Source organism: Colobus angolensis, unplaced genomic scaffold (genome assembly GCF_000951035.1).
Source record: "Colobus angolensis palliatus isolate OR3802 unplaced genomic scaffold, Cang.pa_1.0 Scaffold8, whole genome shotgun sequence".
NCBI lineage: Eukaryota > Metazoa > Chordata > Mammalia > Primates > Cercopithecidae > Colobus > Colobus angolensis.
The window spans coordinates 7,343,260-7,356,956 of NW_012121820.1; positions in this window are offsets into that span (position 1 = coordinate 7,343,260).

The window sequence follows — 13,697 nt, forward strand, 5'->3', positions numbered from 1 at the left end:
TATCAAGGCTGAATTTTACAATTTTAACTGATTATGAGAAGTAGAGAAAGAGGAGGAGGAAGAGGGGGAAAGAGCAAAGAGGAGGCGGTTTGGAGGGAGAAGGGCCTCCTGGGACTCTGCTTGGCTGGCACCACGGCAGGGCCCTGCCCCCATCCGGACGCGTTTGTAAAATGGAATAAATATTGACACGGCCAGGATGGTATTCAATTTGTCCTGATCACTGGGCTGCGGTGAGTTCTGACAGGGCGCGGTGTAAAACAGCAGCTCGGGATGTAATTTCTACTGTCAACATGATGTACAGCGCGGCTGTGCCTGCGGCACCCGCACGCGGGCAGGGCGGGGGCGGGGCAGGGAGACAGGTGCAGGCCAGGGGCACCTGGGGTGGAGGGTCCCAACAGGTTGCCCGTGGGCAGGCGAGCAGTACTAGCCAAGGAGTCTGCATGTGTACACGGTGTGTGTGTGCATGGTGTGTGTGCACGGTGTGTGTGTGTGTGCACACGGTATGCGTGTGTGTGCACGGTGTGTGTGTGTGCGCACATGGTGTGTGTGGGTACAGTGTGTGTGTGTGCACGGTGTGTGTGTGTGCACACTCATACATGTTCATAATTTGCATGGGAGGTCAGGGCTTAAGGAGGGACGCAGGCCTGGGTTAAGTCACCTCAAGTAGTGTGGGGGAAGGACATGGTTCATGCTGAGAGCCAAATGCAGGCCTATCCTTTCCAGCAGCCACTGAGCACCTCCTGGCCCATCCTCATTTCCCTCCCACAGCCAGTGCTTGTTTGAATTCCAGATCCTCCACTAACTAGCTGTGTGACCTTGGGCAAGTCCCTCAACCTCTCTGAGCCACTGTTCCTGCTTCTGTAATAGAAATTTTAAAGAGAGCTATTGTGAGGATTCAATCAGATCATTGATACAAAGTGCTCTGCATGGAACTAAGTGTTACCTCTTATTATTAGCTAATTGGATGGCACCGTGCCTGGCACATAGTAAAAGTGCTATAAATGTTATCTATCGTTATTCTTACTGACTCAGAATCAGCTCAACGTATGCAACTGGCCTCTCTTTCTTCCTTCCCTGTGCCTTTGATCTGCCAAGGTTGTTCCCCAAAGGAACAAATCTTGGGACACATCCCACTGTGTCCCATTGCCTAGCTTTCTGATGGAGTGAAATGAGATTGTGAAGGGGATAATGATAACTGACTTTATGGGGTTATTGTGAGGAATAAATAAGTTAATGCATATAAAGCGCCAGAACAGTGCCTGGCTCTTAGTAGGTGATCAATAAACGTCAGCTAAAACAAAAATAAAATCCGGGGAGTCACTCTTGATGTCTCTCCCTCCCTCGTCCACTACGTCTGATTCATCACCAACTCTGGTCCATTTCGCTTCCTAAATATTCCAAGTCTGTCACCTTTTCTCCAACCCACGCCGGCCTCCCTGGTCCGGGCCACCACTACCCTCTTCCTCAGACGCTGCCACCACCTTCTCACGAGTCCCCCACTTCCAGCCTTGTACATCCGCGGTCGTTCCGCCAGCAGCAAGCACAGTGACCTCTTTTAAAACACAACCTTGAACACATCTCCTCTGCCAAAAGCTCTTCAGTGCCTTCTGGTTGAGTCAAAATCTCAACTCCTCCAGGCCCGTCCTCAGCTGTTTCCCTAGCCTCTCCCCTCACACTCTGCTTTGCCCGTGGTCTTTCAGTCCCCTAAATATGGCTCTACACATTCTGCCACCTGTGCCTCAGTACGTCTCACTCATCTTTTGGGTTTCAGCTAAAAAAACCCTTCTCAGGGAACTGTTCCCTAACTTGCCCCACCCATCCCAAATGAGGTAGTGTCCCCTATAAATGTGGGGGTTCCTTGTACTTTCTCTTTGCAGATCTTGGCACAGCTGGTAATTGTGCATTTATTTGTGAGGTTGTTGGATGAATAAATGTATCTCCCCCCACACACACACACATGCGCGTGCACACACACACGCGCGTGCACACACACACACACACACATACGGAATGGAAGGCCATGGGGACAGGGATTTTGTGTGACTTTCTAACTGCTGCATCCTTAGCCTGGCACATAGTAGGTGCTCAATAAATATTTGATGAATCCGTAAGTGGAACAAGCATAGAAGAGCAGTCTGAGGGATGGGTGCAGCAGTAACCAGGCAACCCCACCATGTGTTCTTCCATTCATCCATCCATCCACACAACCCTTCATGGATTCACTCACACATTCAGTAGTGCAAACTCTGAGCACAGCACTGAAGTGTGAGCTGGAGGACAGAGAGCAATAATGAAGCATCCACAGCCAGTGGGCAGAGTGCTGAGGCCAGGACAAAGAAAAGCCTGATTCTGAGACGCAGGCTCAGATAAGTGTGAGCTCTCCAGGGTCGGGGGCGGAGGCTGAGAGATCACATGGAGGAGAGGGCAGTGGGGCTGGGAGCCGAACGTTGAGTCAGAGCTGGACGTGGGACAGCAAGGGAGAGGGGCAGTGTTGGCAGAGGTGACAGCAGGAGCAACGGCCCAGAGGCATGAATGTCATGAACAGCAGGTGGTTCCATCTACCCAGGGAGAAAAGAGGCAGAGGCAAGATGTAGAGTAGGCAGGTCCCAATCAGGCAGAGCATTGAGTGGGCCACGTGGGTAGTGGGTAAAGGTACAGGCTTTGGAGCTGACAGATCAGAGTTCAAATCCAGACTCCACAACATAGCAGTTGTGTGACCTTGGGCCCATCACATAAACACTGTGTCTCAGTTTCCTTATCTGAAAAATGGATGTAAATAACAGTATCCACCTCAAAAGGCTGTGTGTGGAGTCACTGAGCATGAAAAACCTTTGTTATTCTAAATAGTAATGAATGAACCCTAGGCCTGAGTCTGGGCTTTATCTTAAAGGGGAAAGGGAGCAAGGAAGGTTTGGAACAGGAGAACCATCCAGACTGAGCTGGGCTTCATGAAGACGTGTGCAGCAGCATGTTCGGCATATAGCCTGGGGCAGGGGGCAAGACTGGGGGCCCCAGGTCAGCCTTTGCAGATGAGGTGACCATGGATATGGGGTGCATAAGACCCCAGCTCTGATCATCCCCTCTCCCCTGACCTTCCACCTTTGCCTCCCTGGGTGATGTTCAGCTACCAAGCCCAGAAACTTTGGCATATCCTGCTCCCACTCCAACACCCCCCTCCCACACACACAAATACACTCAGAGATGCAAACACCCTCCGTCCCAACACTACACGTGCATCACTCACAGGCCCCAGAAATAGCCCTTGGGCTCAGCACACGAAGAGCAGACCCCCATTTAGTCTCTTGCTCCACACTTACTGAGCACCTAGTGTGTGTAGGGAGCTGTCCTTGGTGCCAGGATGTGGCGCATGCGCATGCCGCCCCTGCACACGTCAGTGATGCACATGTATGCGTGTGTTCAGCCACACACATGCTCATGTGAATTGCAGGCATGCTGAGGCAGTAACTGTTTGCCTCCTTCATTTGTGGCTCCATCGTGCCTTATACCTTGGGGTAGGAGGCATTGAGAGGTGAGCAGAGACAAAGTGGATCTTCCCAGTACCCCTCCATGCCTCAATAGCTCCTGCATTACACCAGGAGCTATTCTGGCCCAAAAGGAGAGCACTGAGCTGGTAGAAATAATTTTCCCCCAGGGAGAAGACGGCAGCCAAGCACAGAGAGCTCTGGGCTCAGGATCCAGCAGGCACAGTGCCCTTGGGACTCAGTGGGGGCAGACAGGAGCCAGACTGTCAGGCACCGCTCCCACTGGCAGCCCTGGAAGCCAGGCAGGCGTAGAGAGAGGACACATACAAGCCAGGTGTGCTGGGAGGAGTGAGTGAGTGAAGCAATGAACAGATGAATGAGCTGCCTCTTCCTGAGCTACCCTTTCCCCCAGCCTGAGTCTGGTGCTGGAGCAGGAGGCAACTCCCACACCCTGTGCAACTCTTCACTCTTCTTGACTCAGGCTGCGCTATAGGCCTGACTAGCACCGTTGTTAAATAAATACATGAGTGAATAAATAAATGGCTGAGAGGACGAAGTTCTCTAAACTCTCCTTACCTGGCCAGGATACTTTGTGCATAATAGGCTCCAGTAGTATTTGTCCAGGGACCGGAAATAGTGATAACAACACTAGTCATTCTGACGACATTCACTAACATTTATTGCCAAACACCACAGATTCCTTCACATGCCTCATCTCGTTTACTCCTTACATTGGCTCTGGGAGGTAAGTGCTATTATCCACATTTTTCAGATGAGAAAACTGAGACTCAGAGAAATGAAGCAAATTACCAAGGTCACACATACAGTAAAATAATGGAACTGGAACTCAAACTGTGGTCTGACTTTGGATCTCGTGGTCTTAGGTCCCCTGAATGTTAACAGATTATCAGGAATTTGGGGGAGGAGGCAGGGGTGCCAAATCCCCAGGCAGCACCACAAAATCTGTTCTACTTTGTTCTGTCTGGGGGTTGCTCTGTGCAGCCCCTCGTCTTGGTCTTGGCAGAGTGAGAGGACACAAATCCCATGACAAGTAGGATAAGAATACCTTCCCCTGTCCCAGGGGGAAAGACAGATGACAAGGGAGAGCCTGGAGCCACCAAGCTGGCAGTCATACAGCCTTGGCAGTGATGATGCCAGGGCATTGAGAAATCAAGAAAGGACATGCTGGCTATCCAGCCAGACTCCGGAAGTACAGGCAGCAGCAGTGATGCCCACAGCTGGCAACTCCCCAGTGACAGGGAAAGTCATATTACCCGAGCAGCCTCTGAAGTCTGTCTGGAGCAAGCCTCTCCTGACTCCCTCCCAGGCCCCAGTTCTGTGCTTAGCTCTGCCAGATATGTGTGTGGGAATGGGGAAAGGGATGGAAGAGAAGTAGGAGTGGTCTTTGTCTTTCGGAAGTTTGCCATTGCAGCTGACAGCAAACCCCAAAGGGAGACACAGCCAGACAGGCCTGAGGGAGTTCAGGGAAAAGAGAAAGAGAGTCTGGAGGAAATGGAGGCTGGAAGTGGATTCAAGACCCTGGGTGGCTTAATTCAGTAGTTCAAAAACATCTTCAGGGACACAGATTGTTCTGTCTTTTCTTAATAGGCCTCTTTGGCCTCTTGGTGTGGTTCTCTGCATCATCCAAAAGTGGCTGCTATTGCACCAGCCATCATCTATTTCCACATGCAGAAAACAAAAAGGTCCTCCTTAAGGCATCTCTTTTTTAAGAATAATAAAAATTTCCCAGAAGCCCACAGAAGATATACTTTTATATTTCACTGACCAGAATTGTGTCATAATACTTTCTAAATCAATTGCTGGTGGGGAGAGGGGTCTGGGTCCTATTGGTTTAGACTAGTCACTATTAACAGAGGAGGGACTGAGCACATGGCTGAGTTGAGGGCGAATAATGAAATGAAATTGAAACAAGAAAGAAGGATGAGGGATGAATTGGTTGTTTGCAGCCAGCCATGTCTTTTGTATTTCCCATAACTCTTTTTTTCTCATTTCATTTTTGTTCTTTTTTCTTTTGATAACTTTGGTACCAATCATTACTCTTTTTATACACCATAAAACCCAGCCAGACTACACTATTCACTGTATCCCATTCATGTCCTAGGTTTCCTCTGTTCATGCTCGTTCTTCTGGTAATTTCCTACTTCATCTCCCTGTGTCCAAATCCTCTTCACCTTTCAAGGATCAGCTCCAATGCCCCCCTCGTCCAGGCAGCCCTCCATGGTTACCCAAGGAGATAGGAGCTCTTCCTCTGAGCCTTCACATCTGTGCATGAGTTTTCTATACTTTCCATTTTCCTGGTTTTATTTTTTGTTGTGGGATTTTTTGTTTGGGTTTAAAAAAAATATTGGTCTCTCCTGCTCATCTTCGAGCACGTGCATTTAATTTGCAGAGCACTTACACGTGGTGTGGCACATAGTAGGTCTTCACTAGATTTTAGTTCACTGATAAATGAGCAACTGCCGGGGATTTCTCTCATTAGAATCTGGTAACTTGGCCACAAATCTGTTAAGGCTCATTTGTGAAACTTGCCAAGGACCCCGCACAGAATCTGGTACCTTATAGTTCAGTAAGTGTTCATTGAATGGATAAATGAGAAAATGGTACACGTGAGGTGCACTGTAAATGCTGAAAGGCTGTTGTCACTCTCTAGATGGTGAGCTCTTTGGGAGAATTAAGTCTCTAGGTTTCCATCATCCCAAGAGTACCTAACGGTCTGTCTGTCTCACTAGGGAATGTTCTGTAAGAGTTTGTGGAATGAATGAATTAAGGAATGGATGTCTCTACCGTAGGCTGTGACTGCCTTGAGAGCAGGGATCACGTCTGGCCTATTTCCAGGGCTGAGAAGAGTCAAGTACATGTAGTGTGGCTGTAATGTGTATAGAAATGCTTCATCACTATTGGTAAATAGACGCTGTCCCCAAACCCCCTGAAGACCACCTCACCATGTCATTCTAGCCCCTACCACAGGGATCTCCTGGACCTCCCCTCTCCTTGGCCCCTGGGACTCTGCAGTCAGGGTGGTTGATGTCTATGCTGCCTCAAGTTGTTAATATTTCTCGCATCGTGCCTGCCTCCTCTGTGTGTCTCCCAGAGTGACAGGACCCAGAGCACAGCAGGTACTCAGTGACTACCAGAGACTGGAGCTGTGGGACTCTCCCCGAGGCTGTTGGGGAGCTGGGAGAGAGGGAGCACACCCAGGGTTGGGGCTGCTCTCCTCTTCCCATACCCGCTAGAGGAACCCAGCCCAAGGCAGGAGCAGCGAGGATTTGCCAAGTCACGGGAGCCTGGGCAAGGACAGAGACTCACCTGTCTGGCTGGGCCCTGTGGCAGGAGAGATGGGAAGAGTACAGGAGGGGATGCAGGGAGAAGGGGGCTCTTCTGGCCCTCCCCACACAGCTGAAGCTGCCCTGGTTGCGTTATGTGTATGCTGATTTGTGTCCTGAGCCTCTGTCTTGAGCCATCTCTACTGGGATGAGGTTGGGGGGTGGGGGCAGGCAAATGAACCTTCACAAAACCCAAGAGGGGCCGTCGCCCACCCACACATGTCCCCACCTTCCCTCCTCCTGGTTCTCTTGAACCTGTTCCAGTCAAGCGTGTGCACCCACCACTCCACCAAATTGCTGCCAGCAAGGTCACTAATGACCTCCGCCCCACTAACTCCAATGGTTAAGTCAAAGTCCACATCTAACCTGTCAGTAGGATCACATGACTTATCATCCAAACTGGGGGACATTGTTAACAGTTATGCCATGGAGCTGTCCCAGGCACAGTTGGACAGACGCTCACCCTGCAATGGCAGCATTTGGCACAGTTCACCACTCCCTCCCTATAGCACTTTCTTCTGTTGGCTCCCAGGATGTCTCCCTTTTCCTCCCCTTCTCTCTGTCAGTCTCTTGCTGTTTCCTCCTCATCTCCTGGATCGCTATAGCTGTGGTCCCCCAGGATTTAGTCCCCAGATCTCTTCTCCATCAACAGTCACTCCCTGGTGCTCTCACCCAGTCTCAACTTTACATGCCACTCAAATTCCCAAATTGCTACCTGCAGCAGGACCTCACCCTGAACTCCTGGCCATAGGCACAGAAGCCTGCTCTGCATCTCTGCTTTATGTCTAACAGAGATTTGGGGTGTAACCTGTCCAAAAACTGATTGTAACACTTCAAGGTCGGTCCCTGACCACCTCCCAAATCTGTTCTTCCTGCCATCTTCAACTCTGAACGAAAGGAAACACCATCATCGCCTCTACCCAGGCTGAGGGCATGGTCACACTCAGTTGCTGTCTTCCCATGAACCCCATTTCTGACCCGTCAACACATTCTGTGGCCCAGCATCTCCACTGCTCCCCCAGCACCTGCCTATCTTAATGCAATAGCCAGCCAGCGTGATTTGTTTTTTCTTGAGACAAGGTCTCACTGTCACCCAGGCTGGCGTGATCAATGTCTCATGGCAGCCTTGACTTCCCCAGGCTCAGGTGATCCTTCCACCTCGGACTCTTGAGTAGCTGGGACTACAGGCACATGCCAGCACACCCAGCTAATTTTTCTATTTATTTATTTATTTATTATTTTTTTAGAGACAGGGTTTTGCCATGTTGCCCAGGCTGGTCTCGAACTTCTGGGCTCAAATGATCCAGCTGCCTCAGCCCCCCAAAGTGCTAGGATTATAGGTATGAGCCACCATGCCTAGATTTCTTTTTTTTTCTTTTTTCTTTTAGAGACAGGGTCTCACTCTGTCGCCCAGGCTGGAGTGTTAGTGGTGTGATCACAGCTCACGGCAGCCTTGAACTCCTGGGCTCAAGCAATCCTTCTGCCTCAGTCTCCCAAGTAGCTGGGACTACAGGCACATGCCACCATTCCTGGCTAATATTTTTAATAGTTTTTTGTAGAGATAGGATCTTGATATGTTGCCCAGGCTGCTCTTGAACCCCTCGCCTCAAGGAATCTTCCTGCCTCAGCCTTCCAAAGTGCTGAGATTACAGGCATGAACCACTGCACCCAGCCCAGAATGATCTTTTAAAACGTAAGTCAGATCATGTCACTCCTTTGCTCAAACCCTCTTAGGGGTCTCATCTCACTCACAGTAAAAACCCAAGAGAGCCTGTAGGCTCTGACTACACCTCCACCCTCTCTGACCTCGTCGGCTGCTGCTTCCTCTACACTCACTCCACTTCAGCAACACAGGACCCCCTCATGTTCCTCCTTCCCACTAGACACGTGCTGCTGACCTCAGGGTCTTTGCACCTGCTGTTGCCTCAGCTTGAAACCCTCTTCTCCCAGTTTTGTCCACAACCCCTCTGCCCCTCACTTCAGATCTCTGTTTAAATCTCATCTTAATGACAAGGCCTTCCCTGGCTAGCCTGCATAAATGATCATTTGTAATAATGATGTTAGATGGATAAACAGCAAATCCCACCATCCCCAGAACTTCCTGCCCCTTACTCTGCTTTGCTTTCTCCACTGCACTTGCCATTGTCTGACACGTTATTTGTTTATTGTCCGTGTCCCCACCTGGCAAGGACTGTACCTGTTTCTTTTTGCTGTGCCTAGAACAACACAGAGTGGAAACTCATAAATATTTGTGAAATGAAGGAACGTACATCAAATCCTCATGCACACTCAGTCACATAAGTGACTGCAGACACATGTTCGCATGCACATAGAAGCCATAGGCATATATGTAGACCCTTGAGCAGACGGACAGATTATAGGAGGTGAGGCTGAAGTGTGGACAGGGCAGAGCCAAAATTAATTGAGCCAGGCCTGGGCTCAGTTTTTAATTTCATTTGGGATTAAACAGCTCTGTGCAGTAGGCTGAGACCTGAGGACCAGGGAAGGCCATCAACATGCCCCAGGTCTCATGGGAGGGGTTCCCAGGAGAGCTGAATGCGGCTGCAGGACTCCACAGCTGCCTCCCTGGACCGATTTTGAATGCCAGGACAGGGTCCTGTAGTCACCATCCATTCAGGAAAAGCAGCTGGAGCAAGAAAAGGAGGAAGGGAGGAAGGGAGGGAGGAGGCCGACATGTCTGTGGCAGCCCTAGCAGGGCTGTGCAGAGCAGTGAAGAGTTGGCAGGCTGCCAGGGCACCTAGCCAAGATGCCTGAGGGAGGACCTGTAGGCTGAGGTATGAAGGGCCAGGAGCGGGAGGGAGAGGTGAGGATGGGAGGGCCAGGGCTCCACCCTCAAACAGTAGTGCAGACTGTGCCCTCACGAGTGGGGGCAGCCTTGCCCTGCCAGTTGTGACTCCAACACTGGGTTTCAGTCACCCAGAGGTGTATTTTTTCCCATTCCCCAGAGATGCCTTATGCCTGGGGAGTCCAAGTGCCAGGTTTGAGGCACCGCTTTGTCACGAAGTAGGCTTGATAGAGTCCTCCTGGACCCTACTTTCCCCCTCTCTAAAGTGGGGATCTTGGCCAGGCACGGCGGCTCAAACCTGTAATCCCAGCACTTTGGGAGGCCAAGGTGGGTGGATCACCTGAGGTCAGAAGTTCAAGAACAGCCTGTGAAACCCCATCTCTACTAAAAATTTAAAAATTGGCCAGGTGTGGTGGCATGCACCGTGTAATCCCAGCTACTTGGGAGGCTGAGGCAGGAGAATTGCTTGAGCCGGGGAGGCAGAGGTTGCAGCGACCCGAAATCACGCCACTGCACTCCAGCCTGGGTGACAGAAAGAAATTCCGTCTCAAAAATAAATAAATAAAATTTTTAAAATATATAAAGTGGGGATCTGACTCCAGGCCTTTGCCTTAGACAGCCCTTCTACCAAGAGTGCCTTCTCCTCCCCAACACCCCAAATTCCACATGTCCAGATGCGTCCTGCGCTTTAGCTGCAAATGCCATCTCAGCTCGTCCCACCCTCTGGACCTTTGCACAGGCTGTTCCCTCTGTGTGGAACTATTTTGTGCACAGCTCCTTCTCATCCTTCCAGACTTGGCCCAATGCCACCTCCTCTGAGAGGCCCTCCTTCCCTGATATCGTATCTTTAACAACGCACTCACTCCATTCCTTCCATCATTCTCTCTCCACTTCCTCCTTCTTTACTTTTCTTCTCGATGTTTACCACTCCCTGAAATTATACTGTAGATTAATTCCTCTATTATCTGTGTCCCCCATCAGAAGGTCAGTTCACGAAGGCCAGGACTTCTTTTTTTTTTTTTTTTTTTTTTGAGATGGAGTTTCACTTTGTCGCCCAAGCTGGAGGGCAGTGGCGCGGTCTCGGCTCACTACAACCTCCACCTCCCAGGTTCAAGCGATTTTCCTGTCTGAGCCTCCCGAGTAGCTGGGATTACAGATGCCCACCACCATGCCTGGCTAATTTTTGTATTTTTAGTAGAGATGGGGTTTCACCATGCTGACCTGGCTGGTCTCGAACTCCTGACCTAAAGTGATCCACCCGCCTCGGCCTCCCAACATGTTGGGATTACAGACTCAAGCCACCACTCTCGGCTAGTACTTCATTTTTTTTTATTGCTATGTCCCCAGTGCCCAGTACATGGACTGGCATTAGAGAAGTGCTGGTAAATATATGTGGAAAGAGTGAAGGAATAACCAGAAGAAATGCATCTCTTTGCTGATAGATCACTGCATAACTGATTGCATCTTGCTGTCTTAAACAGAAAGCGATTGTTAACTTATGTTCAATAAATGAATGAGTGAAAAGATAAAACACTGTTCTGTCTCCCTGCTTGTAGCAGACCCTCATGTTTGGTGACTGAATGAATCTCAGAGCCTCCCATCCTTGTAAAAGATATTAGAAACAAAGAAATAAAGGAAAGGAGGGAAGGAGAGCAACAGCTGGGTGCCTGCAAACACTAGCAGATCTCCCCTTGACATGCCACTCCATCGACCTCCACAGCCCTCTCCAGAAGTGGCAGCAGCCCCCCTCCAAATTCTGTCTCCCTTCAGCCTCTCCCCTCCTCTGCATCCCTACAGGGCTGTGATGGGCCCTAGAGCTGCTTGTTGGAGTTGGGGGAAGAGTTCCCATGGTGCACCCAGGGAAGCCTTACGCTCCAGGAAATGAAGACTTCAGAGCGGCACCTCCTCCTCACCCACAACTCCAGCCTCATTACGACCAGCCCAGGTCATAATGCGGGGAATGAAAGCCAGATCCCTGGAGGCAGCAGCACAGAGCAGGGCTTGCAGAGCAGAGCTGTAGGGTTGGGGAGCCTCGTGCCCAGGTCCATAGAAGTCATTCTACACCCAGGCAGGGTATGTTCACAGCAGGATCATGGGTCCTCCCGACCCCATGAGTTCAGGCTGGGCCTATAGGGAAAGAGGGAACAGCATGTTCCAGACCCCTCCCTCCATTCCTACCTATGGAGTGTGGACATTTTCCCACTGTCATAGCCCAGAACTACAGTTTAACCCCCTCACTATCACCCTCACTTTCCAGCAATGACTCCCCACCCTGAAACTCCTTCCATAAAGGTTTTCTGGCACAGATTCTAGAAAAAAAAGCACTGGGGAATTAGGCATCTGCAAAAGAGGCATAAAACAACTTTCAGAGTTGTGATTCCCATGAGTTAAAGGGATGGGCATTGCCCACTGTGATGCTGGGTTAAAGAAGGTGGTCTGCATTTCTTCCTCACTAGAGTTAGGCCACTTCCTTTGTTCTCAGGAAGATCTGGCTAGGGCCAGGTCAGCCCCCGACCCTGACCCCGCTACACACCATCTGCCCAAACACACACCCCTGTTCACAATCTAACTCCCCAAACTGACCAGACCACTCAGCCACCATGCACACTCCTCTGCCTGAAATGCCCACCCTTTTCTTCCCATCTGCTCAGACGCCACCTCCTCCAAGAAGTAGCCCTGATTGTCTCCCACCTACCTTCCCTTTCCAAACACCTGAGCTCAGTCCCTTCCCTGAGCCCCACAGGTCTCAGGTTGTCCACACACAGACACTTTTATAGCCCTGATCACATGCCACCTGGCATTTAGGTTGTTATAAGAAGGGTTTCACCTTCCACCCCACTAAACTGTGAGCTTATTTATCTTGCCCGTGGCAACCAGCCTAACCTGGCACGAAGTTGAAGCTTGGTGGAACTGAGCTGTTGCACTGAGCTGAACTGGACTCAGGGGAAGGACAAGTGGGGATTGAGCCCCTCACCTCCATGCACTCCTCTCTGTGCCTGAAATTCCTCCATTAAGCAGCATCGCTGTCCCCTGTAAACACCCACATTAAGCCATTATTCATCATTATGGCTTGAGTAGGCATTAGTCCCTCAGATCCTTTCCTGCTGAAAGCAGGATCTGATGGAGAGAGGGGAGGAGAGATGGATGGATCTGGGGACGGCAGGCTGGCCCAGGAGTGGGGAGGAAAGGTGTCTCTCGGACTGTGGGAAAGAAATGTTTTCTGGGGGAATGTGGACGCACCAGAGGCAACCTCAGAGGGGTTGTGACCCTGCCTGGAGTCACTGGGGGTGTCTCCAAGCCAGGCCCTCTGGGACTCATGTGCTCTATCCCTAGAAGCTGGTGCGGGGGTAGGAGCACATCAGAGGGCCTTCCCTTGGTGCTTGTTTCAGATGGAATGACCTGTCTGTGCCGCCATGGATAGGAAGGCAGGGGTATTGGGTAGTGGGCTGGGTGCTGGACTTCTGCGCAATGAGGAGGCCTGGGTCTTAGGGGCTCTTGAAGATGTCTTCTAGAAGCACCTGGGGTGGGGGATTTCTGGGGACTGAGTAGGGCTGGAGACATTGTCAGCCAGGTCAGGGGCGCCACCTACTAGGGTCTCTGCTTGTGTGGGCATGAAGGCTGAGCTGGGGAGGGGCTGTGAGAAAGGCGCAGGAGGTTGGGAGAGCAGGGGCGTGTGATGCCAGGTGAAAGGAGAGGCTGTGGTGTGCGGGAGAGGGCGCCTACTAGACTATGGGCTCCAAGAAGAGGGGACCACTGTGAGTCGCTATGGTGTCTGTCCCACCCTGCACAGTACCAGGCATACAGAAGGTGTTTAGTTAGTACCTACAAGAGGAAAGATAGACTCAACTTGCCCACCCTCCCTACACAGAAGCCCCATCTGATGATTTCTTGTTTCTCTTGCAGGCTCCTGATGGAAGGGGAAGGCCCCTAATCCTGGCGGGATCTGCCTGCCTCAACCCGCATCCTCTCTGCGCAGGAACCATGGTGCTTCCCCGACTCTGGAGCTGTCCAGGCGCTGCCTGGTGATCCGCGCGCGACGCGGCGAGGGGGGCGCGGGCGGGGACC